Source organism: Marmota marmota, unplaced genomic scaffold (genome assembly GCF_001458135.2).
Source record: "Marmota marmota marmota unplaced genomic scaffold, marMar, whole genome shotgun sequence".
Classification (NCBI taxonomy): Eukaryota; Metazoa; Chordata; class Mammalia; order Rodentia; family Sciuridae; genus Marmota; species Marmota marmota.
The window spans coordinates 3,443,859-3,466,138 of record NW_026000057.1 but is presented as its reverse complement, the minus strand read 5'-3'; the positions used below and the strand labels follow the sequence as shown (position 1 = coordinate 3,466,138).

The 22,280-nt window shown below is 37.1% G+C and overlaps 1 protein-coding gene and 1 pseudogene across 4 annotated transcripts in view; one reads left to right on the top strand and one right to left on the bottom strand.

The window, feature by feature from the left end:
- Anapc10 (anaphase promoting complex subunit 10) overlaps window positions 1-22,280 on the top strand; it is an 81,140-nt gene that overhangs the window by 38,975 nt on the left and 19,885 nt on the right. The window contains exon 5 of one of the 3 annotated variants that reach the window (XR_007351337.1): window positions 19,320-19,578. The exons of the other annotated variants lie outside the window; for them this stretch is intronic. The gene's annotated coding sequence lies outside the window, so the exon portion shown is untranslated. The remainder of the gene's footprint in view (window positions 1-19,319; window positions 19,579-22,280) is intronic. 3 annotated transcript variants of the gene reach the window in all.
- LOC107141241 lies at window positions 2,053-4,420 on the bottom strand (annotated as a pseudogene). The gene has a single exon (XR_007351336.1). The product of XR_007351336.1 is annotated as an aspartate aminotransferase, mitochondrial-like (transcript).

Below are 22,280 nucleotides of genomic sequence, written 5' to 3'. Positions count from 1 at the left end.
GAATTGAGCTGCTATAAACATTGATGTGACTGCATCACTATAGCATGCTGATTTTAAGTCCTTTGGGTATATGCCCAGGAGTGGGATAATTGGGTCAAATGGTGGTTCCATTCCAAGTTGTTTTGTTTTGTTACTAGGGATTTAACCCAGGGAAACTTAAGCACTGAGCCACATTCCAGCCCTTTTTAATATTTTATTAGAGACAGGGTCTCACTGAGTTGCTTAGGGCCTTGATAAGTTGCTCTGGCTGGGTTTGAATTCCTTATCCTCCTGCCCCAGCCTCCTAAGTTGTTGGGATTATAGGAGTGTGCCATCTTGCCTGGCTCCGTTCCAAGTTTTCTGAGGAAATGAGATTAATTTTTGTCACTGGTTTCTGGTATCTCTTCAAATGGATTTGAATGGGGAATCGGATACATGCATCTGAATCTGAGGAAAAAAGTTTTGAGTTAAGGTGTAGTTTAAGAGCCCTCAGTGTATAAGGAGAAGCTGAGGTCTGGGTATTAATTCACTTAAAGTGTGTATTTAGTGGAAAAGAAGAGTGCTATGTCTGGAACCATGGAAATGCCAGTACAGGTTGAATGTCCTTTATTCAAAATACTTCAGACCAGAAGTACTTAGGATTTCAACTTTTTTATTTTGGAATGTTTTCCATATACATAATGAGATACTTGGCGATGTGACCCAAACCAAAAATGGAATTTATTTATGTTTCATATACACATCTTATGTACAGAGTCTCAGGCTAATTTCATGCAGTATTTTATAATTTTGTACATGAAACAAAGTTTCATGGTGTGGACTTTTTTACTTGTAGAATTATGATGGAGCTCACAAAGTTTCAGGTTTGGGGGTATTTATGATTTCAAATTTTCAGATTGGGGTACTTAACTAGTATTTGAGCCAAGTAAGATGATTACAAGGGTATTCTTGTTTCATAATGCATCGAGTTGGAAGATTTGGTACTGCTAATGCATTAGTAAGGTAAACCTAGAACTTGGTGAGGTTTATTGCAAGAGCATTGAACATAAGGTCACCTATTTTGAATTGATCTCTTATGGCAGTTATAGAAGAACTACACTGTTCCTTTTATGCACAGTGGTCATAATGATAGCCAAGGGCAAAGAAAGCAAAAATAAAAATTTAAAATCCAGCAGGATGTATTTCAATAGGAATACATACTTTATTTACAAAAGGAAAGTATGCTGGTCAGGACAGGTGACCAGAATGGGATGTGCATGTGTCTGAAATGGTAGGCATTTAATAAAAGTCATAAAATCTGCCAGTAGTCGGCCATAGGTTTGCCAGTGACCCATGCTTGTGTAGTTTGCTTCAAAAAGATTAGCTGAGCAAATGAGATTCCCTTTCTCATATAATAAATTTGTTTTTGTTATAAAAAAATATCATAAAATTTATCATCTTTACCACTTTTTCTCCTTAGTTATAGGGATTGAATCCAGGAGCACTTTATCACTGTGCTACATCCCCATCCCTTTTTATTTATTTTGAGACAGGATCTCTCTAAGTTGCCTAGGCTGGTCTTGAACTTGGGATCCTCCTGAGTAGCTGGGATTATAGGTGTGCGCCAATATGTCCGGCCCATCTTCGCCATCTCTATAAGTAGAGTTAAGTAGTAATTACATTCACATGGTTGTACATTTCCAGAACTTTTCATCCTGCAAAACTGAAGTCCTGTGGGGTTCGGTGGGGCATGCCTGTAATCCCAGCAGCTCAGGAGTCTGAGACAGGAGAATTGCGAGCCTCAAAGCCAGCCCCAGCAACAGCAAGGTGCTAAGCAACTCAGTGAGACCCTGTCTCTAAGTAAAATACAAAATAGGGCTGGAGATGTGGCTCAGTGGTTGAGTGCTCCTGAGTACCCCGCCCCCCAAAAAAAGCCGCAACACAAAAAACTGAAGTCCTCTTCTCATTAACTAATGAGTCTTCATTTCCCTCTGCTTCCAGCCCCTGTTGACCACCATTATGCTTTCTCTGATTTGACTATTCTAGATATCTCATATAAATAGGATCATATTTGTCTTTTGTTTTTGTTTTTTTGGATCTACAGTAATTTTATTGTAACAGAGAAACCAAGCTGCAGTAAGTCGACATGATTAGAGCAGAAGGTGGTTTTCATTCCAAGGGTGAAGCCTAAGCCTGGCTGGCAGTACACAAACCCTAGACTATCTCCTTTCTGATCCTAACCTGTGTTGTCTGACTCATGATGTGAGGTTAGTGGCTGCACAACCACAAGGAATGAAGAAAGAGGTCCAGCGGGCAGAGGAGCACCCCAGGAGGAGACAATTACACAGTCATTGATGAGGATGCCGGCATAAAGTGCAGGCACCTACTCTCCACTATTCTTTGCCAAGAAAGAGAGGGTATGGCATGAGCAGAAAATTATGTTCTCCATTCTTAAATAGATCCTGATATGATGGGGTTCATGGTTAATCAAGCAATAGAATGGTATGGAAATCTAGGCTGGTTATAGATCTTTGTGTTAAAGAAAAGAACAGCAATGGTAAGAAGTGACAGACATTTTCCTTATTTTCTTAAATAAGACAGGAAACAGCATCTATTATTTTCCTTGCTGCAGTGGCAACAGACTCATTGGTTTTTGTAAAGCACGATTTGTGCAATATGGTCTGTTGATAGGATGCTCCACCATGGGGGGACAAATGTGAGGTGGACTGTTAATGACACAACTCAGCCTATAGCATGAGCTATGTCTCATGCTGGATCCGCAGAGGAACCCCTTGCACCACACAGAGCTTCATTAAAGCTTCTGAAATTAGCAACATCACGACAGGTTTTTTGGTGCTGTGACTTTCTTATACATATAAACTCTTTCAAAAAAGTTGGAGATAAAAGGATGATGGGGTAGTTTGGTTTAAAGCCACAGAGTTCCAGACACCAGCCATGGTTGCCTCTGCCCTATCTCACTACATGTTCTTTTCTGAGAAACATATCCAATCACTAAGTGTTATGCACTGTGGTTGAAAGAAATGACCTCTCCACCATCCACCCTCCCTCATCCTGCATGTGAATCACACAACAGCAGGGGCTGACGACAGAAAGGTTGTCTCTGTTCTCTCACCAGGAAATTACTTGGTGACCTGGTGGATGGCATGGACAAGGTAGGCCACGTTGTTGGAGGTGACCCCTGCCACAGAGATGCGGCCATCCTTTGTCATGTAGATGGAGAACTCCTTGGTCAGTCGCTCTACCTGTTCAGGGTTTAGGCCTGTGAAACAAAACATGCCGATCTGGTCCATGATGTGCTGCCAATTGTGGGAGGAGCCCTCCTTTTGAGGTTGGAGACCAGCTGGGTCCACATGCTAATGATACAGTCAGCCATGCCTTTCACTTCCTGCAACCATTGCTTTCGCAAATCCAGGGAAGTCAGGATGGTAGAGGCAACCCGGGCCCGTTAAGAGGAGGGTTGAAATACAAGGGGCGAATCACAGTCTTCAGTGTGACTCCACCCTTTTGGCTTCATCAGCATCTTTGCAGACTACTTTGAAGGCTCCCACACGCTCGCCATATAAGCCCATGTTCTTGTCATATGATTGGCAGAAACAAACATTAATGCCCTGTTCGATGAAGTGGCGCACAGCCCAGGCATCCTTGTTACCATCACCACTGGCAAAGCCTTGGTAGGCCATGTCCAAGAATGAAAAGAGATTCTTTTTCTTTACCACAGACGCTATTTCCTTCCACTGCTCAGGACGAGGGTCCGCTCCTGTGGGATTGTGGGCACAGGCATGCAGGAGAAGAACACTCTGCTCTGGCATTTTTGAAATGTCTTCTGTGGCGCCTGTGAAGTCAAAACCACAAGTCTTGGGGTCATAATACCGATAACCCTGTAGCTTCATGCCAGCATCCCTGAAAATGGGTGTGTGATTTCCCCAGGACGGTTTGGGTAGAAAGACATCTTGGCTGAACTTAAAAAATCTTTCCGTAAAATTGGCTCCAACCCTTAAGGCATCAGTTCCAGAAATGGTCTGCACGGTGACAAACCGGCCACTTTTTAACACCTCACTGTTCTCACCCAGGGCTAGTTCTGCAGATGCCTTACAAAATTCAGCCAGTCCACCATGGGCAGGTATTCCTTGTCCAAATTTTTTGCAGCAATCTGGGCCTCTGCCTTTCGGATGCTAGGGAGCACATAAGGCTTTTCTATTATCATCCTGGTAGGCACCGACTCCCAGGTTCATCTTTTTGCTGTTGGTGTCTCTCTTGTAGGCTCCAGTGACTCCCAGGATGGGATCTGGGGGTCCCATTTCCACATGGGCCCACGAAGAGCTGGCTCTGGCCAAAGCTGCGGCGGCGAGGCCGGGGTGGAAGGCGCCAGTAGCCCCAGAGAGGATGTGGCCAGAGTGCAGCAGGGCCATAGTGGATGGCAAGAGGGCAGGAGGTAGCACAAGACAGAGCGGAGGGCAAGTCAAATTTGTCTTTTGTGACATGCTTATTTCACTTAGCATTATGTCCTTAAGGTTCCATCCATGCTGTAGCAGTGTGACAATTTCCTTCATTCTTAAGGTCAAATATTACATTATGCATATATATCACATTTTGCTTATTCATTTCTCTGTCAGTGGGACATGGTACCGATAACCCTGTAGCTTCATGGAGTGCCTCCATCCCTTGCTTAATTATAAATATCCCAAGACCCTGCTTTCGGCCCCTTTGGATGTATACCCAGAAGTAGGATTTCTGTATCCTGTGGTGTTTCTATTTTAAATTTTTGCTTGTCTTAGAAATTTCACTCATTAGAAGAATACAAGCTATTAGATAAGGGAGGCTACAGTACAGTCTAGAATGAATAGAGTAGATGAAAGAACATAGCTAAACAGGAGAGAGGAAAATAGAATTGGACCAATGACCGGTGCCCCATTAGTCTTATTTGCTGACTTTTCCTTTGGTTATCAGGGATAGATACAAAGTTTTTCAGCAAACCCCTGTCAACTTTCCATTACTGTAATAAAATCCCTGAGATATTTAACTTATGAAGAGGAAAGGCTTATTTTGGCTCACAGTTTTGGAGATTTCAGTTCATGATCCATTGGCCCCATTGCTTTTGGGCCTGTGGCCTCACAGTGGGGAGTATATGGTGAAACAGTTGTTCATCTCATGGCAAAAGAGAGAAGAGGAGGAAGGGGCTGAAATCCTAATACCTTCTTCAAGGCCACACTCCCAATGACTAGACCCCACATCGTAAAGGTTCTACTACCTCCCGATGACACAGAGCTGAGGACTAAGCCTTTAGTAATGGACCTTTTCAGACTAACTAGAGCAACCCCCTCATCCTATGGGAAATTTTGAGTGAATCTTTTTTTTTGGTAATTAACCTGTCTCTTATAATAATATCAGCAGAATGTGCTGCTACAAATATTGCTTGAAACTACTGGAAGCATTTTATAGTGATTTAAAAGTCAACTTTGGGCTGGGGATGTGGCTCAAGCGGTAGTGCACTCGCCTGGTATGCGTGCCGCCTAGGTTCGATCCTCAGCACCACATACAAATAAAGACGTTGTGTCCGCTGAAAACTAAAAAAAAAGTAAATGTTAAAAATTCTCTCTAAAAAAAAATAATAAAATAAATAAAAGTCAACCTTAACTGAGGTAAGCTCAGTTGAGCTCAGTTAAGGTTCATCAGTGAGCTCATCTCAGTTTTCTCAGCTTCCTGTTTTGTATGTGGTTAATGAAGAATTGTCAAACCTTTCAGTTTCAGTATAAACAAATGAGAATATTGGAATGGAAGATGGGAATATAAGGCAATTAATACTTTGTGACCATTTCTCCCTCCTAAGGGAATTAGAAGTCATGCACATTTGTAGATATTTGGAGGTCTTTCCTCGTATATTTGAAGTTAATAGTTGATGGTAGGAAACAAAAACAGTAGCCCAGCTCTTTTGCAAATGTTTTTAAAATGAATTGTATGCTTTGTAATTATCTTAAGGATAGTAATTATTCATGTTGAATAATTATTATAATTGAATGGTTTACAGCTGGTCTTGATTTGTTTCTTTGTTTTTTTTCTGGGGGGGGGGGTACAAGGGATTGAGCCCAAAGGTGCTTAACCACTGGGCCACATACCCAACCCTTTTTATTTTTTATTTTTGAAACAGGGTCTCACTAAATTGCTTAGGGCTTTGCTAAGTTGTTGAGGCTGACTTTAAACTTTTGATATTCCTTCCTCAGCCTTCTGAGCTGCTGGGATTACAGGTGTGCACCACTGCACCCTGCTAGTCTTGATTTCTGATGCTTAAGTATGTAGATCTGTGGCAGTAGACAGGAGACTTTCAATGAATTTCTAATGAGAAAAGAAGATCTGACTTCAGACTAAGTGGTACCAAAGTTTTGAGATGAAGAAAAGAGATGGTTTCGATGATGTTAGCTACCTAATGACTATTGAGCCCCTAAAGTCTTTAGGCTTAATCTTGTCCGAAATGAACAGAATGTTTTGTAAGTAGCTCTCTGAATTTTTCGTTACTTATTTTTTATAACAAGAGCTCTTGCTGTGTATCCTATATTTATTCCATAGGTTTCCATTCTTTGCCACCAAATAAAACCATCACAGAATGGCAGGTCTCTAGATTAAAAATATATCATCTACCCCCAACTTTTCTCTCCCAAAAGTCAGGATGAAAGATTTTCTTAGGGTTTGCTGGGCATATTGATCTCAGATAATGAAACACTCCAACAACTTCTCTTTTCAGTTCTTTCCTGAGACTACATATATGCTGCTTAGAAAGTGAGATCTCATAATAAATGAGTACCCCCACTGGCTTTTGAATGAATTATAATAGAAATTTTTAGCCAGTAACTACTAAAATTCTATTTTAGCATACAGTTGTCCCTTACTATCCGTAGGGGCTGCTTCCAGGACCCTGCAGTTATCAAAATCTGTAGGTGCTTAAATCTCATGTAAAATGGCATAGTATTTGCATATAACCTATACACATACTCCCATGTATTTTAAATCTTCCCTAAATTACTTACCATACCTAATACAATGTAAATACTATATGATTAGTTGTTATATTGTATTATTTTGGGAATGATGACAAGAAAAAAATGTCCTGTAGTGTTTGATACTCAGATTTTCTTCCCACAAACATTTTTGATTCATGGTTGATTGAATTCATAGATGTGAAGTCCACAGATACAGACAGCCGACTATATTATATTAGTAGATCTATTTTATCAGTAGTTAGAGACAACTAAAATTTGAAAATATGTAGAGTCCAACTCTATAAACTATATAGTGTTATTTTACTCTTTTGTAAGATTTTGGTTTTTTTAATTATTTTTTAATTATTTCTTACATACATCACAATAGAGGAGTGCATTACATTCATAATTTTTTTGCATTGCAATTCTTATTACACCTTTATACCACAGTTTATCAAATCTCTGTTTGTATATACGGTATGTCAATACAAATTCACATCTTCATACATGAATTTTGTATAATGATGACCATCTCCTTCCACTATCCTTGCTATTCCCATTCTCCTTCCCTTTCCCTTCCACCCTATTCCCTATCTAGAGATAATCTTCCTCCCTTGCTCTCCCAACCCCATTTTGAGTCAACCCCCTTATATCAGAGAAGACATTCGGCATTTGTTTTTTGGGGTTGGCTAACTTCACTTAGCATTATCTTCTCTAATGCCATCCATTTCCCTGCAAATGCCATGGTCTTATTATTTTTTTTAGTGCTGAGTAAAATTCCATTGTGTATAAATGCCACATTTTTTTTAATCCATTCATCCACTGAAGGGCATCTAGGCTGGTTCCATAGTTTAGCTATTGTGAATTATGCTGCTATAAACATTGACGTGGCTGTGTCCCTGTAGTATGCTGTTTTTAGGTCCTTTGGGTATAGGCCGAGAAGAGGAATAGCTGGGGCAAATGGTGGTTCCATTCCCAGCTTTCCAAGGAATTTCCATACTGCTTTCCATTTTGACTGCACTAATTTGCAATCCCCCAGCAGTGTTTGAGTGTACCTTTTTCCCCACATCCTCGCCAACACTTATTATTGTTTGTCTTCATAATGGCTGCCATTCTTACTGGGGTAAGATGGTACCTTAGAGTAGTTTTGATTTGCATTTCTCTGATTGCTAGAGATGATGAGCATTTTTTCATATATTTGTTGATTGATTGTATATCCTCTCCTGAGAAGTATCTGTTCAGGTCCTTGGCCCATTTATTGATTGGATTATTTTGGGGTGTTTTTTGGTACTTATCTTGTTGAGCTCTTTATATATCCTAGAGATTAGAGCTTTTGTATATACTTCTGGTATACAAAATGATATTCTGATAAGTGTTCATGTTGTGGAACAATTATTTTCATAACTATCAAGCTAATTGTGTATTACCTCACATGTTTTTGTGGTGAGAGCAATTAAAATTGTCTTATAATTTAAGGTATGTTGTTTTTACCTATGGTCACCATGATGCAAAACAGATCTTTTAAACTTACTCCTCCTTTATGAGTGAGATTTTATGTACTTTGATCAACATCTCCCTAATTCCTACACCACTAACTCTGGTAACTATCATTCTACTTTTTGCTTTTATACATTTGACTTTTCAGATTCTTCTTTTAAGTTTCAGATTCTTCTTTTAAGTCAGATTGGGTGATATTATTTCACTCCATTAAAAAAAAAAGCATTTATTCTTCACATGCTCCCCCTCCTATGAATCAGCCTCCTTATATCAGAGAAAACATTTGGCATTTGGCTTTTTAGGATTGGCTAACTTCACTTAGCATTATCTTCTCTAACTCCATCCATTTACCTGCAAATGCCATGATTTTACTCTCTTTTATTGCTGAGTAATATTCCGTTGTGTATATATGCCACATTTTTTTTTTTATCCATTCATCCACTGAAGAGCATCTAGGTTGACTCCACAGTTTAGCTATTGTGAATTGTGCTGCTATAAACATTGATGTGGCTATGTCCCTGTAGTATGCTGTTTTTAAGTCCTTTGGGTATAGACCGAGGAGAGGGATAGCTGGGTCAAATGGTGGTTCCATACCCAATTTTCCAAGGAATCTTCATACTGTTGTCCATATTGGCTGCATCGGAGGGAAAGGGAGGGGGCATGGGGTTAGAAATGATGGTGGAATGTGATGGACATCATTATCTAAAGTACATGTATGAAGACATGAATTGGTGTGAATATACTTTGTATACAACCAGAGATATGAAAAATTTGTGCTCTGTATGTGTAATATGAATTGTAATGCATTCCGTTGTCATATATAAATAAAAAATAATTTTAAAAAAGTTAAAATAATCTTATGTTCTTTAACTTTATAGCTTTTCAATTTTGTGAGTTGACTTAGTATTCAGATTATGGAAACACTTCTGAAATTGAGGAAAAAGTACTTTGTGATTATTTAATAGTAGATAGTGTCCTTAGACTAAATTCTTGCAAAAAGAATTGAACATTCTTTAAGATTCTGATTTTTGCTCTCTCATTTTACCTAATTATGGTTATTCTGACCAATCAGTATATGTTGTTTAGAGTGTCTCTTTTACAATAACCATACACAATAAAAACAGTGGCCTTTGGCTCATTCCTCTAATTACAATTTCTTTGAGAAAAAAATGTTAAGGTGCCGGGTGCAGTGGTGCATGCCTGTAATCACAGGGCGGCTCAGGAGGCTGAGACAGGAGGATCTCCAGTTTAAAGGCAGCCTCAATAATGGTGAGGTGCTAAGCAACTCAGTGAGACCCTGTCTCTAAATAAAATACAAAATAAGGCTGGGGATGTGGCTCAGTGGTCGAATGCCCCTGTGTTTGTTTTGCCCCTGGGTTCAATCCCCAGTACCAAAACAAACACACACACAAAAGTTAAAACCTTTAAAATAAAGCATCAATTTTCACTATTCATTAACTATTATACATAGTTTGGATATAATTTTTAAAATCTTAATCTCAAAACTTTATTTTCCTATGTTTTATGAATTACTGCAAACAGGTATTATGTACAATACTTTTTTGAGAAGTTGCTGTGATGCTGATAGTCTTAAAGAGTCTTTTTAAAAATTTTTTGTTGTTGTTGTAGATGGACACAATACTTTTATTTAGTTATTTTTATGTGATGCTGAGGATCGAACCCAATGCCTCACATATGTTAAGCAAGCACTGTACTCCAGCCCCTGAAAGAGTCTTGAAGGCTAATTTTTGTATTTTCAGACTGTTCCTCCAAGAGTTGAATTTAATCTTCTTTTGTTTTTGTATTAGAAACTGCTTGAAAGATATGCATTTCTTTAGCTATTATAAATATAATGTTTGGTTGCATTATTTTTTTAAAATTGCTTTTATAGAACTTCTCTTTAGTGTTAATCCATAGTCCTACAGGGGGTGAGGGAGAGATGTATATGAACTCTTGTCAGTCACCAATAGATGGTATTAGTAGTTGCTTTTGTAATTGAAAATTTTCATATGTGATTAAGTAGACTTTATGATGGCTCTTTGGGAACTGATCTTGTCTTTAAGCAGAAGAATCTCTGTATGTGTCAGAATTAACAATGATACCCATTTTGTTTTAAATGCCAGGAACCTTCCAGCCAGATTTGTGCCCTCCTTAATTGTGTGTGTGTGTGTGTGTGTGTGTGTGTGTAATCTTTGATAGCTTCCATTATTAGTACAAGGGCATTATCTCATCTTGTTCACCTTCATGGCTAGGTTCCTGGCACACAGTTACTTAGTTAATATCTTGTGCAATTTGACTCCTGCAGTGGCCCTTCATATTTAATTTTTAAAACAGTGCAAGGAGCATCTGTTTTAGCCTTACTGAAGGAAAGGGTCCAAGGTAGATTAGTTCTTAAAGTGATCCTACCCTGTGGGCCCTATTTTCTGATAGAAGCATGTGATCTTAGAGAAGATAATTACGAAAGAGGATGCAGTGTACTTTGGGGAATCTGGGAGACTCATAATTCGCCTCTTATCGAGGCCCACAGGTGATAAGCCCAGATTAAGTATGACAGGCAGGCACTGTAGGAAATAAGTAGTTAAAAAAAAAAAAAAAAGAGGTACTCTTTCCCTGCCCTCACTCTTCAACCTGAGTATTTAGGTAACCACTTCAATTTAAGATAATATAAGGATGAAACTCAAATCAAAATTATTCTCAGCTAGTTTGTAAAATCTAGTTGGTAAATGTTTGCCTTAAAGATTTAAAGTTTTTATCATTTTATTGTTTCTCTGAGGAAAGCCAGTGAAAGGTATTGAGAGGTGTTCTTGACTTTAAAATGAAGATTTGCCTTGTGTTAAGAGGGAATTGCCTAAGATAAATATGGGATTCAAATTTGAGAGTTTCTGTTGATTAAAATCAGGATTATCAGTAGCATGGAATTACCATGACTCACTGAACTCCATTTAACCTGAGGTTGTAGTCATTTGAAACTTGCTGATATTCCCCCAGAGTCATATTGTGCTCACCACTGAACGCGAAGTTCTCTAACCTTGGCTTACAGGGGGAAAAACCAGTCTGTTTCATAATCTGCAATCTGGGTTTTAAATATTGTTTTCAGAGTAGGACCAATGGATGAGCCTAGGACAGGAAGGAGCATGTGTCTGGATTGTCTTTGCCACATGCTGCTTTATCACAAGATCAGGGTTTATTTGTCTTGTGATATAGGGCAATTTCTCTGTCCTCTTTGAGCCTCTGCTGTTTTCTTTAAAAGCTGAGAATCATAATGCCTATATTGCATGGGTGGTTGTGAAGATTAAATGAGAGAAGCTAAAAAAAACATCTACCATATCCCTGTAGGCGGTAGCTTCTTAGTCAGTGTAGATCATGTCCTTCTACACTCTTCTCCTTCAGCTTCATACTAACTGCTTGCTTTACCTTTGCTTACTTGTGACAGCAAATGGAAAGAGCTGGATAAATGTGTCCTATCTATATTAAGCCATGCTCAAGTGAAACAGCACAGGTGGGTTGTTCTGGGTTTAATTCCATACTATCAGAGCTAAGCATGAAGTGTTGCTGTCACTTTTTCCTCCCCTAATATTAATATTTGGCATTTCAACATCAACTATCCACAGCTGGACAGAGTGCATCTGCTGAAGGTTATCTAGTTTTTTTTTATTAATGATATTTCTGTTGTTGTTAGATTAGATAATACAAATTTACTCCTTTGAAACTCTGCTATCAGTGGCATTATTATTTTATGGCATATATAAAGTAATAGTTTAGCAATTTTAAGCCTTCTGGTTTTTATTGTTGTTGTTATTGTTAATAGAGTAAGATCTAATAGAGCATATGTTTACTCTTATCAGAGTATTAGATCATTCTTGACGTAGGTGATTGTTTGCTAATGTGAATTCTTCCTTTGATTTTGTACTCTGTTCTTGAAATGTTTTATGCTATGGGATTTATTTTGATTAGATTTATTTTAAAAAACAAAGCAGGCTTAATAATATGGATGACTTTGGGTTTTAATTCTGAACCATTATACTTTACCTGAAAGGTGTATTCTTTTAAAGTAATTCAATATTTACAGTAAAAATTTTTTAAATGATTTATATTCATCTTAACTGCCATGACTTTTAGCCAACCCAGTAGTTTCAAGAAAACTCTAAGTTGCACAAATATTTTCCCAAACTTTTTCACTAAGCAGTGAATGGAACCTTGAGAGTCTCCCTACCCAATTTGAAGGAAAGGAAATTGGAGGTCATAATTGATTTTCAAGAAATACTCAGGGCATGCTCCTGTAACAAGTATTTGCTTTTAGGGCAGTTTGATGTCAACAATTGAACAAACTGTGTGTTTGAAAATATATAAAACAAAAACAGAAGTAATTATCATGTGCTTTTTTTGCTAGAATGTATGTTAAGTTGGCTCACTAAGTTAGTTAAAAAATTATGACATGAAAAGTCATTCTTTGCCAAGAAATTGTCACCTTGACACCTTGTGGCATTAAGGCAGCTTTTCATTTCTGTGTGGTCTGGCATATTAGCCAATACTTTTGCTTTAGAAACTGGGAATACTGGCATGTGGCAGTTCAGATGAGTATGTGTATATGTGAGCATGTATGTAGAAGATCCCTGGTACATTCACAGACATAAGAGTAATTTAGATTGGTGGTAATATGAAAAGTAACTGGAGTTTTTGCCATTAATAAAGCTTTGATTTTGATGTAATTATATAGCTATCAAAATGTCCTTACTTATTAATCTCCTTCAAGTTGTTCCTCATTAATAATTGGCTATCATTCTTTCATAGAGGGCTTTGGAGCTTGGCAATATTCTCTGATCTACTTATTACAAAATGACACTGGGAGATGACCAAGGGATTACCTCATAACTTTTAGGTTATGAAAGACCACAGTTTGGTGAACTAGACACATCTGATTTCAAATCTTAATTTTGCCACTTAGTAGCTGTATGAAACTTGGAGTCACAGTTGATTTCTTTGGAACTTTGGTTTCCTCAAATAATAGGATATCATTGGATTCCTGGGATAATTAAGTTAAGTTGTGAAGTACTTATTCGTATCACCTGTCACAAAGTAAACAGTTAATGCAGATTCTCTCATGTGTTTTTTAAAAAGCCAGTTGTATTTGACAACTTAAAGGTGTTTTTTTGAATATTTGAAGTAAAGTACAGATTTGTTTTCATATTAATTTCTGGGAAATTAGTGATGTTTTCTGCATCTTGGGGAAAAATCTTACTAGATAATGGATAATATGTGGTTCTCATATGTTTTATTTAATTGTATAAACATGTAGGAACATGTAGGCATAATGCCTGATTTTTAATTTTAAGAAGCTTCAAAATATGAACTTATAAAATAAAAAATGTGATTTGTATATTATTATTTACATATCAGTTCAGTTTGGGGGAAATGTAGAGCTTCTGTCAAATAATAAACCACCTATTTGGGGGAAAGTATATAACTGTAGTATGTTATTAAGATAAATTTAAAATCCCATTAGATGATCAGTATTGTCTTGTTTCTGAGGTTAATTGGCTGCATTCAGTTATAGGTTATGAACGGTCCCACTTGAATAATCCACCAAGCTATCAAGCAGAAAGACCAATAGTTCAGAGGACTAATTGACCCTGTCAGTATAATAGAAACACTTACAAATAAAATTCTCTTTGCCAACAACATTGCAAATGAAAACCCCAGAAGAAACTGTTATGTCCTGTAGTTGTTCTGGAATGCTATGATTCAGTTAGCAGACTGTGGGTGGGGTGGGTCATGGTGGGAGTTGGGGGGACAAGGAAACGTAAAGGATAGTAGGAAGATTCTGGAGGGAAAATAATCAGGCAAAACATTACAGAGAAAGTTTTTGAAATGACTTTAACCATCATGAATGTCCAAAAGGTACTATCATTGCATCTCTGAAAAAATAGTGTCGGGCTTTTTTCACCCTTCTTCTGAATCTGAGAGGCTTTAGTATTTGGTAGTCATTATTGCACTGAGCTTATTTTTGAAAGGTAAGAAAGGAAAAGGAATTTTATCCTGAAACTCATTTTAGATAATATGGAGTCCAAAATTATTTATGAGAAGTTGTGCCACAATTTGTAGTACTGTAGGATAGTGATAACTTTCCTGTTGCATTTTCTTTTTTAAAAAGTCATCTTCTACATTGTCAGGAAAAATCACAAATTGTAAATGAGCTTCAAAAATACTAATAAAAAAAGATTTATAATGGAAAGAATTGATGGTATATTTCACCTAGAGTAAGAAAGACAATGTGTAATAAGGGATTTTGTGGTTTTACAGCTCAGTGCATGTGTTTGAAAGCTGTTCTCTCAGCAACGTGGGTGGCAGGTTATGCTACCATATAATGTATTGTAGTTGGCTCTCCACACTTGTCAGGGTTAGTGTTCAACCATTCGGAAAATTTTCCCATTGTTCTATCATGTGAACCAAGACTAGTGTTGAATTCCCAATAACTTACAAGAAAAAAGGTTTAATTAGAAAGTTTGAAATTTGATTACTTTTATTGTTTCAATACAGTACTATATAATTTAGTATTTTATCTATTAAAATTACTTTTTAGTGAAAAAGATATATCAAAATCAAAACAATATCTTATTTTTAAACAGATTTTACAGAAATTTGTACACTGAATCCTGCTTTTTTTTTTTTTTTTTTTTTTTTTGTAACACTCTATTTCCATCTTTCTTTAGATGGACCATAGCTCTTGGCAGCTAGTGCATTTTTAGGAAATAATACTGTTTCTAGTAAGAGTTGCAGAGAGAGAGAGGAAAAAAAAAAAACTTTGTGTGAGGTCCTTGTAAACTGAACCTTTGGAACATTACTTTATTTCTTTTCTCCCCCTTTTGTGCTTCTTCTCTATTTGTGTAATGGTTATAAATTATATCGTTTGAAAAGAAGAATTAAAAACATTTTATTTTGTTATGTTTGTACTTAATTATTTTCTTTACCTGTTATTTTAAAGATATACAGAGAAATAAACAATTATGGTATTGAAATTCCATTGTGCCAGCACCTCCAGAGCATGATCCAAAAAAAACAGAAAACCGCCTGCTGGGTTGTCTGCAGTGTGCTTGTGTGAACATCAGTGTCTGCTGTTCACACATCATTTTTTTACTAAAAGTTCCTCTTGGAATAAAGACTCTGTGTTTTCTGAGTGTAGTGAAACATTTGCTGGTCCTTATATTTTCAGTTTGCAGGGGTTTCTGTTTGTAGTCTAAGTTGTCATGAATGTATGCTACACTATTGTCATTGGCACATCAAAAAGTAGAAAAATGGACTTTCTGTTTACGTACTATAAAATAATGAAAAATTTAAAATAAAATTTGAAGTATTGAAGGTGAGAAATAATGATCTTTTGTTAAATATCTGTGAAGAAGGGTTGATTTCATTATTAATTCTTACTCCTTAAAATCTATTTTATTTATAAAGTAAAGTATATCTTGGCTAGATACACATAAAAATATAAATGTCCTTATTTTACTTGAATTCAGGTTCTTTACATATGTTGCCTTCTTGGTAATATTGTTTTTTGAGTTAGTCAGATTTTTCAACTGACCCTACATAATTACTCCCCAGTATGTTAGGTAGTGTATTTATGGACCCTCAGAATGATTTTTCATTTCTGATTTTTACTCTTGTTGTGCTTCTGAGTGTCATGTTAGATACAAGCAGGAAATTGCAAAAATATTGTACAGTACGTTGACAGTCTTAATCATCATTTGATTCATAAAACAGCTAAAAGAGAAATTATTTACCAAATCATGAAGACTTCAGGCTTAAATTTGATAAAATGGAAGTTGTAGCCTCTAGTCTCCCATAAGGTTTATTAGAATTATTCAATATCCTTTTTTTTCTTAGAAACTTTCCTTCTGGAAGTTAATAAAAGAGTAATTGTGTAACTCTTTGTTGAAACTGGGTTTTGACCATCTTAACTGAGATAATTTTAGTGTTTTTTTTTTTGCATTTGAGTTTCTTGATTAATTAAAAGGCACTTTCACATTTCACAATAGTTGTATGACTCTTTTAATTATTGTTTCTTCTGATTATTAGAATGAGACTCCTGTATATTGGGGACCAGTTTCTAAATTTTAGTCAATTTGTCTGGTAGATAATGATGTTTGCTAATCCCTCACACATGTTCTTCTTGATTTACTTCTTATTAAGTAGTTGTCTTAGCCTTTCTTTCTTTCTTTCTTTTTTTTTTCAGACCAGAAGATGGAAAAGATTGCCATCTAAACAAAATATATCTCACATATGGCTTTTGGAAGGGGAAATAAAAGCACCAAGTCCTTAATGTGTTAGTTTTCTAAGGGCCTAGGGCCCTGAGTTTCCTGATTGCCAGGAAGCCTAATTGCTCACAGGGCAACCTGGCGTGCTGCCATTTCCCCACTGGGCTGTTTGTTGGTGCTTGTGAATAGAACAAAAATGTCTCTGCCTTTTCTCCTTAGTTGTTGCTGGTTGCATTTTAAGAAACAAGTTAATATTTTCTCAAAATGATGGTTAATTTATGTAAAGCTGAAGTCAAACTTCATGATAACTGAGCCGTAAGTAGTAAAGTTAGTTCAGTGCTTTCGAAATTCATGTAAAATATAGTTTGTTGCATCTCAGTCCAAAATATTCATTTTGTATAATATCACTTTATTATTAGACATTCTAAACTTGGCTCATTACTTTGAAATCAATCATAAGGTCGATATTTTTTGACATTTGTACTTTTATAGGTAAACAGGATCTGTCATATATGAAATATGCGATCAGTGGAAATCAGAGATCTTATAAACAAAGTGTGTGAGGGACAGGGGAGCTGATATTTCCGTTGTTTTAAAAACCTGTTGTTGAGAATACTTAAAGATAGTTGCATTTAAATTTTTTAAACTGGAAATGTATATTGGACATTCTCTTCTGCCTAAATCTGTAACAGAATTTCATTTGTTCTCGTCATGATTTAATTTTTTTGGATAGTGACTAATATAAAACCATAACTATTGAGATTTTCACACAGTTGAATTTTCCTTTTCTTCCAATCCCCTTTAAAGTTCCATCTCTCTTTAAAGCATATATAGGATTATAGCATTTTGAGTTGTTAATATATATTCGCTTGTACTCATCTCATCTCACATTATGTTGTTCTCTTATTCTTAATTCCAGACAGACATACTTTAAGACTATTTTATTACTTCCTGCAATGTTCAGGGGTTTGGCACAGAAATTACTTTGAAATACTGGCTTCTGTCCTCCAGCTTGGTCACCAAACCCAAGGCTATATTATATAAGCTCTGTGAACTTCAGGGAACCTAGTCATAAATTAGAGATGTGGTGTTAGGATGATAAAAACAAATATATATTCAGTGCTTGGCACATAGTATCAGCTCATTGAATGGTAGTTGAAAGGAAGAAAAACCTTGAAACTGCTAATGTTTTTATAGGCTCCAAAATCACAATAGGATGCTTTTCTATATAATCTCATGAAATTGAGAATTTTGGCTACATCTAGCTGTTGGATATACATGTATTTCTTTGGGCTGATGAGGATTCAAGAGCACAAACTTTGGAGTTATCTGCTGGAGTTTGAATGCCTGCTGTGCCACTTAACCCCCAACAGTAGAAAGTTATCCTTTCTGTGCTTTTAATTCTTGCATATGAAATGAAGATTAAAATGATGTAACTCATAGGGCTGTTGAAATTAATCAACACATGTAAAATTCTTAAAATAATGCCTGACAAAGTGCTCCAGAAACACTAGTCACTGTACTATTATTATCTCATAGAAAAGGAAGAACCAAAAAGTGAGAGAACTTTTTAATGGAGTCAACTTTTATTAGTGTATGTATCTTATTCATTCACTAACTTTGATTGTTTTTTTCCCCCTACTACTGGGAATTGAATCCAGAGATGCTCTACCACTGAGCTACATCCCTAGCCCTTTTATTTTTCACTTTGACACAGGTTCTCACCAGGCTGACTTTCAATTTGAGATCCTCCTGCCTCAGCCTCCTGAGTCACTGGGATTATAGGTGTGCACCTCTGCACCTGGCCCAACTTTGAATTCTTAAAATTTAATTTTTCTTTTTGCTATCATAAAACATGTACATATGTTAAAAGCATGAAAAAAACTACAATAACATTTATGATGATATCATTTCTCTCCTTGTCTCACACTTACTTCCTACTCCTTCAGAGCAGTGATTTTAGCCAGTTTGGTGGGGAGGTGTTTACTTTCGATATCTCTAATAGATATCTGTCATAGGTGTGTACATTTCTAAATAATGTGGGTCTCTATCTGTATTTAAAGACACGATGCAATGATGCCTTATTACAAAAGAGTAGGATTTAATTTTACAATGACATTTCTTTCCTAATATGCAACTTTCTTTGTTTTCCTTTCCTTTTCTTAACTTTCCTAGTGTAGATTTGGTATTGGCTGAAATCATTATGCACATTTTTGTTATTGTGACCACATACATTTTGTTCATTCCATAGTCATATCATGTCCTATGCTTAAATTTCCTTTTCTAAGACATAACATTTTCCCAGAATTAATAGTTGCCTCCCTTTTCTTCTTAATTAAAAAAATGTTAGTTATTAATATATTTCTAAATTCACTGACAGATCTGTAAAATACCTCTTGAAACAGCCACATTCTCTCTCATTCCATGTGTTTTTCCTGGAAACATATTTCCTGGCCCTCCAGTTCAGCCTCTGTGTCAGGCCTGAGTTCCATCAGTGAAGTTGAGCTGTGGGTGAGGAGGGCAGGAGGATGTATTATAATAAGGGGGTTGCTATAGGGGTTTTACCTCAGGTAGGAGTTGGTTAAATAAATTATGAAGCCTGTCTTTTTCTCATCTGATGAAGGGAGATGTGCTCAAAATTCACAAGGCAGGAAGTTAAAGAGTGAAGATTGATGTGAAGTGGAATGCAGAGACATCTGGAACCCATGAGCATGAGCTAAAACCTGTGAATACAAGCTGGAAACTGTGTCAGTTCTCACTGTCTCCGGCCTGGTGATGTGAATGTCTTGCAGGACAGCAGATGCTCTTCATCCAGACCTGAACCACGTATCTGGCCTAGGAGTTAGAGTCTACTGGTCTGGCCACTCCTCCACGACAGTGAGGTGAACCAGGAGAGAGTGGCAGCATGCGTGATCTACAAAAACACCTATTCAGCTTAAGTGTAAAAAACAAAATAGCTATTGCTTCACTTTTGCTCTCTATTTTCTTCCATGAAAATAACTCTTGTGTCTCAACTAGCCAGAAAAGTATAGGGAAGGGAATCCTGGGAAATGTACTTTAGATTAGCCATACTACCACAGCTACCACAGGTGGCCATGAGAATGTTTCTCCCAGATCTCTGACTATAAGTAGTAACTGAATGATGTCCTCAGCTGCTGCTGTCTGAAATCTGTCACCATGTGTCTGCCAAGGCCATGCCTTTCACATTCTGCTCCTAGCCAGTGACTGAACATGACAGGGACACTCAAGAAGGTTTAGTCCCAGGAGATGCTGAGCCCTCTGACAAGCAGCCTTATCCAACTTTGCCTAGAACTCCTCTGCAGCCTAACGCACATCTGCCCAGCCTCCCTTCCTTTCCTCTGGGGTCAGATCTGCATTGCTATCTCGCAGCCCTATTAAACTCTTCTGGCTCCCTCCTCATTTTCTCTCACAGATATTTCCCCTAATACATTTCTAGTGTTTCTAATCTTGTCTTTGTGTCTTCAGTCAGTCTGCTTCTCAGAGTAGCACAACTATCTTCTTAAGCCCGCTTCTCTTCAACAGCATCCTGGGAATTTTCCTCACCTTTTCTTTTTGATAAATCCCTTGTTTCTGGATTGCAGGTCCTCATCTTTCTTGTTTTACTTCCCTTTTTGGTGGAATGCATCCTCCACATGGGAGGTAAATTGTTGAAACCTTGCATGACCAAAAGCTTTATTTTAATCTCACCCTGGAGGGATGATTTGGCTGGGTATGGAATTCTAGTTTGGAAATAATTTTCTCTCAGAATTTTAAACACATTCTCCATTGCCTCATAGTTTTCAGTATAAATGTTGGGAAATACAATGCCACTTTGGATTTCTGATGCTTTGCATGTGACCTGCTTTTCTCTCTAGAAGCTTTTTATTCTCTTACTACTAGATACTGTGAAATTTCACAATGCTGTACCTTATTATGTGTGTTCTTTTCATTGTCTTGTGTGTTCATTGGTTCCCATCAGTTTGGGGATATCTCTCCTTCAGTTCCTCTCTGTTCCTCTATTCTTTGTGAATTCACATTTGTTAGCCATGATACTTCCTACATTGAACTGCTAATTTTCTCATTTCCTCTCTCTTTTGTTTTCTGAGCAATTCATTTACTTTCCATTACAAATTTTTGCTCTCATGTATATTTTAAATTTCTAAGATATCTTTTTGTTCCTTGGCCTTTTAAAAAAGTAACATTCTGTTCTTGTTTCATGGATACAATATGTTGTGTCACTGATGCTTCACTTTGGTTTCTAAATTTTTGTATTCCCTTCACTGTTTTTCATTAGAGTTCCTTTTTTGTTTTTATCTGAATGTGTCTTCCAATTTCTGTTTTGTTTTATTTCTGGCATGCCTGGAGATCCTTGGTTATTTTTTAATATTAAAAATGAGATACAGATAACCAGTTTGGAACAGTTTTTGCTCATGATAGAGTTTGTGGCATAATGGATTTTACTATAGTGTGATTAGATAAGAGCCTGCAGCTCCTTCAGCTCTTGTACATGTCACCTCCTGGTTTAACCCTCTTTAGTCAGAACTGCATATACCCACCCCTAGGAACTTCTAATCCTTTTCTTACTCTCTTTTTTCTCCCATAGCACTTGTTACCTGATGTTTTATTACCTAATCACTTGTTATATTTGTTTATTTTTGGTCTTCTCCCACAAGAAAATGTCACCTCCGTGAGAGCTGAGATTTTGTTGCTTTTAATTTTACTGATATTCTCCAACCAACTAGATTAGTGCCCAGGACAAAATGGATATTCAGTCAGTCAACAAAAATTCGTTAAATTGGAGGCATTCATGCATCATTATTGGTAGATATATTTCTTATGGACTTCTCATTTTGCCCAGAAAATACTAATTCATCCTCCTGCTTGGAGCCACCTGGCAGTGATGGACAGTAGAATGTGTCTGGAGCTGCAGGGTGATCTGTCTAGGAGTCAGTGTTCTTGTAGCTAATCAAGATGAAGGGATCTGAGGTTTTACTGTTAAAATGCAGATATTCGTTTATTCCCCCTATTTTTAATAAGTTGCTGTCCATTGCTCTTGTTTTAACCTGAATCTAGAAACCCTACCCACCCTTATTCACCCTGTGTAGATAGTAGTAAACCCTTACTTTTCAGTAAGAGTGAGAAAGGAACTGTCATCTCCCTGCTCATTAGGGGTCAGGTGAGAATCTGGGGCTCTTTGTCTTTATACAGACTTTCCACCAAATTTGTTCTTTGCTTATTGGTTTATCTTTAGCCCAACTTGCCTACCTGTTCCTTCAGGACTTTGATACTTACAATTTCAGAAATACTGGGGTTCACTGCCCTTGCCTCTTTTCTCTTTAACAGTGCTGAGGTGGAACCCAGGGCCTCACTTGCTAGGCAAGCGCTCAACTACTGAGCTACCCCAGCCCTGCCCTTGCTTCTAGTTGACCTTTTGCCCTCTACCCTTTCCCCTCATCTTCCCTGTTTCTCCACATGTCAGGCCCTAAGAGTGAAGGGAGCTGGAATGCAAGTTAATTACTATTATCTTTCAGTTTACCACCTCTTATCAGTTTTCATTTTTCCATTCTTTTTTTTTTTTTTTTGC